This window comes from Myxocyprinus asiaticus, chromosome 48 (assembly GCF_019703515.2).
Source record: "Myxocyprinus asiaticus isolate MX2 ecotype Aquarium Trade chromosome 48, UBuf_Myxa_2, whole genome shotgun sequence".
Taxonomy (NCBI): domain Eukaryota; kingdom Metazoa; phylum Chordata; class Actinopteri; order Cypriniformes; family Catostomidae; genus Myxocyprinus; species Myxocyprinus asiaticus.
The window spans coordinates 13,107,847-13,113,253 of record NC_059391.1 but is presented as its reverse complement, the minus strand read 5'-3'; positions in this window follow the sequence as shown (position 1 = coordinate 13,113,253).

Sequence of the window (5,407 nt, the reverse complement as noted above, 5' to 3'; positions counted from 1 at the left end):
CTAACTATAGGCTACGAAACAACGACAGTCTTGCTTGTGTGATATTGCTTTTAACAGTTCAACCAACAAGTAAATAATATTATATAATGTTTCCGACAAAAATTGGCCAGTTACTTTTTGCATTTCTTCTCTGCCAGCTAAAATAGTTCCAAAATAAGCTAAAGCATCAAGCACAACTTTGCTGCACTGCTCTCATACTCTGGTTTATTAACTAGTTTGTAAACGAATTAGTTTTGAACCAGTCTTTTAAATGAAAATAATTTTTGTTCACTTCTTTTGTTTTGGTGGTGAATTGACTCTGAGACAATGGTTGAATGAATTTAACGGTTCCAATTCTGATTCCTCTTAGTGCTTTCGAGGAAGAATTATAATATATATATATATATATATATATATATATATATATATATATATATAAACACACTGGTGGCCAAAAGTTTGGAATAATGTACGGATTTTGTGTTTCTAAAGGAAATTGGTACTTTTATTCATCAAAGTGGGATTCAACTGATCACAAAGTATAGTCAGGACATTACTGATGTAAAAAACAGCACCATCACTATTTGAAAAAAGTCATTTTTGATCAAATCTATACAGGCCCCATTTCCAGCAGCCATCACTCCAACATCTTATCCTTGAGTAATCATGCTAAATTGCTAATTTGGTACTAGAAAATCACTTTCTAACATTATTTCAAACAGTTGAAAGCTATTTGGTTCGTGAAATGAAGCTTAACATTGTCTTTGTGTTTGTTTTTGAGTTGCCACAGTATGCAATAGACTGGCATGTCTTAAGGTCAATATTAGGTCAAAAATGGCAAAAAAGAAACAGCATTCTCTAGAAACTTACCATTCAATAATTGTTTTGAAGAATGAAGGCTATACAGTGCTTGAAATTGCCAAAAAACTGAAGATTTCATACAAAGGTGTACACTACAGACTTCAAAGATAAAGGACAACTGGAAAGAGATGTGGAAGGCCAGATGTACAACTAAACAAGAGGATAAGAACATCAGAGTCTCTAGTTTGAGAAATAGATGCCTCACATGTCCTCAGCTGACAGCTTCATTGAATTCTACCCACTCAACACCAGTTTCATGTACAACAGTAAAGAGAAGACTCAGGGGTGCAGGCCTTATGGGAAGAATTGCAAAGAAAAAGCCACTTTTGAAACAGAAAACAAAAAGAAAAGGTTAGAGTGGGCAAAGAAACACAGACAATGGATAACAGATAATTGGAAAAGAGTGTTATGGATCTTAACCCCATTGAGCTTTTGTGGGATCAGCTAGACTGTAAGGTGCGTAAGAAGTGCCCAACAAGACTGCCACATCTATGGCAAGTGCTACAGGAAGCGTGGGGTGAAATGTCACCTGAGTATCTGGACAAACTGACAGCTAGAATGTCAAGGATCTACAAAGCTGTCATTGCTGCACATGAAGGATTTGTTGATGAGAACTCTTTGAAGTAGTTACATTATTATTGTCCTGACTATACATTGTGATCAGTTGAATGCCGCTTTGGTGAATAAAAGTACCAATTTCTTTCCATAAGAGCAAAATCTGTACATTATTCCAAACTTTTGTCTGCCAATGTATATATATTTATATATAATGCAATTCTTGTTGCATTTACTGCCCTCAGTCTAAGTAGCCTATTTTCAAATGATGAGATCATTTTAGATTTCTACAGAGCAGATATAACAAATCAGAATTAAGTAATTCTTGTAAAAGGCATGTTTGCATACTTTTTAGAGGTATGAATGAAATTCAATAATTGATTGAAAAAATATAAACAAACAAGAAATGTGATACCATTATTATTATTATTATTATTATTATTATTATTATTATTATTCCACTGATTACAACAAAACTTATGTGTATTTTTAACTGAACATTGTCATATTATGAACAACCAGTTAAAAAACTGCACTGCCTGATTGTCTGACAGGTCTGAAGTACAACATTAAATAAACACAGTAACAGTTCCAGAGACAGTTTAGATTGTGTAATGTAGCCTAATGTTGTACGTTGTGCTTATGAGACTTTAAAGGAGCAATATGTAATATATTTACTGTACTAAAGCATAAAATTATCATAATATGTTATCAGAGATTTTGGAAACATGCTAAGTTGAAATACTGGCTTCTCCAAAAACAATGTCCGGTAGACTACGAGCCTGATTAAAATGTAAATAATGAAAATATAAATGGCTATATATGTGCCTAGGCCTGTGTCACTTATTACAAAGTTCATACGTAGTCTTATTTTGCTGTTGAAAATAATCCAGAGTGCATAATTTTGTCATTCGCTAGCGATCTTGCTGCACACTGTTTGACTGACAGGTGGCTTATGTGTATGCAGACTTTACATACGCGTGTGCTCAGAGAGATCTCACGCTAATGTGGATATACACCTAAACAGTCAAATACACATAAGAATTCCACCAAAATTCCCGTCTTGGTGAGGTATTCATGTAAACACACATTTAAAATGTAAATAATGAAAATATAAATGGCTACAGCTGTCTAAAGTGAATGTAAACAGTGGGAAAAAGGTGGATTTGTGTGAAAACGTCGGACTTGAAAGTGTAAATGTAACCTAATAATACAACCCCAATTCCGAAAAAGTTGGGACATGAATAATACTAATAAAAACAAAAAGGAGTGATTTGTAAATTATATTCACCCTTTGCTATATTGAAAACACTACAACTAAACATTATGTGATGTTTTACCTTGTGAATTTCATTGTTTTCTTTTTTTAATGTACAGTAATTTCAAATCAGATGATTGCAACACGCTCCAAAAAATTTGAGACAGTCGAGTGTTTACCACTGTGAAACATCACCATTTCTTCTAATAACACTTATTAAGCATTTAGGCACTGAAGACACAAGTTTGTTAAGTTTAGAATGTGGAATTTTCCCCCATTCATCCTTTAACCGCACAATTGTATGGGGTCTTTGTTGCCGTAAGGTGTGCTTCATAATGCGGCACACATCCTGGATGCAGAGTGCTCATTAGAGTCATGCGTTCGGGAATAAGAATACTCTGGACACATTGTGTGTTTCACGCTGTAGATTCAAAAGAACTGCTCATTTGAGTCATTCGTTCGGGAATAAGAATACTCTGGACCCACTGCATGTTTCACGCTGCAGATTCAAAAGAACCGCTCATTAGAGTCATTCGTTCGGGAATAAGAATGCTCTGGACGCACTGTGTGTTTCATGCTGTACATTCAAAAGAACCGCTCATTAGAGTAATTCGTTCTGGAATAAGAATACTCTGGACCCACTGTGTGTTTCACGCTGTACATTCAAAAGAACCGCTCATTACAGTCATTAATTCGGGAATAAGAATGTTCTGGACCCACTGCGTGTTTCACGCTGTACATTCAAAAGAACCGCTCATTAGAGTCATTCGTTCGGGAATAAGAATACTCTGGATGCACTGTGTGTTTCACACAGTAGATTTAAAAGAACCGCTCATTAGAGTCATACGTTCAGGAAACTGAACAAAATGTCATGAAAATCAAATGGTTCCAATAATTTTTTTATCAAGAACCAGTTCTCGGTTGCCAACCCTACTCGCAACATTAAAGATGCTCATTTGTCAACACCTACTGGTGTAAATATGCAATCTCCAGAAATGGTCATTATTGTCGGACTGAATATCAGCACTTTTGGAATGCCGCTCATCCAAACAGTCCAATCAGAGGAATAAACTTTTTTTTATTAAAGAGTCTTTTATATTCAATACAAAACATATCATATAAATCTCATCCAAGATTCATAAGTGGGTTTTAGCCATTTTAAAATACAAGAGGAAATAAATACTTAACCTAACTAATACAATCTAGATCCTGCAAGTTGAGCCAACACAAGATGTTTTATAAGGTCAATGTATGGCCTTCCAAAGGCCAAGCTATAAACATATTTTTATACACAAACCTTTGACACTAATCAAAACCACCGGTTATTGCCTATTTTATTTGCTGACTAACAATGACCTCAACAATTGGTATATCAGTGGGACTGCTGCATGTTTAAATATGTATTTTCTCATGTGAAATGATGACCTATGTTTTTCATGCAGAATCAGCACAGTCTACACTATTATTATGGAGCAAAGGAGACTTTGAGATAGCCTAGTAATTTCTGAGTAATTACTAAGAAAGCAAGATAATGGGCTAGCGAGATTAAAATCATTATAGTACAGAAACTAAAACCCACCTAAAACTACACTTTTGTCATTCAATGACTTATAATCAGATAATTATTATTTTTAAGCTATTCATAGCTACACTCAGCTGATGCCTGATTAATAGTCATCCACCTTACAGCATGTAACAACCATCAGGGATAGAGTTTCCCCTGTTCTTCCCCACTGACAAACAAATGAAGAAAGGAGAGGAGAAAAAGAGACAGATGGAGGATCTTGTTTGAAAACAGAGCCCTGCCAGGGGCCACCTGGCCTCCTTTTAAACTCTGTTACTGTGGTGCATGTTCAGCAACTATTATTGACACAACAAGCTGACTTAAGAATTCAAGACACATATGAAAAACACTAACTCTACTTTTATTTAATTTTCAGTTACTGATTCAATTGTAAAATGTACTAATCACAGTCTGTCATGTTTAATTTAATCCACAAGTGAAAGTGTCCAATAACAGGACAGTTACTGATATTAAGTGAGAAATATTCAGCTGGTCATGTGATTCTAACATGGCAGCCCCCATGAGGGAACCCGCTTCATGAAGAATAAAACAGCTTTTATAAGATTACTGATATGACAGGAGTCTTCATCTCATGTGAGTGTTCATGATTTTATATACGTGTTTCAAAATTACAATACATTTTTAAGGAGTACAACTTTTTTTCAGAGGGAAAACTTACTGACTGCACCTTTAAAAGGATAGCTGACCCAAAAGTTCAGATTCTCTCATTCTCTCGTTCATCTCATCAAAAAGGAGTTACATTTTGATCTGTTCTCACCCAAAACCAACTAGATCGCTTTAGAAGACATTGATTAAACCACTGGAGTCTTATGGATTACCTTTATGCTAACTTTATATCATTTTTGGAGCTTCAAAGACCTGGCCACCATTCACTTGCATTGTACGGACCTACAGAGATGATATATTCTTAGATAAAGTCATACACATCTGGAATGGTATGAGGATGAGTAAATGATGAGAGAATTTTCATTTTTGGGTGAACTATCCTTTTAAGTAGAGAACTTCAGTTCTCTCATCTCACAACTAGATGGCGATAAAGGCCTACTGGATTTCTCCAAGAACAAATCTGTGAAAGATGTTCAAATTATGAACTGACGGTCCATTAGGGTCCTTCCATAAATTATAATGTGTTCTGGTATGAACAGTGCTCTAGCTTAAATATTATGTTA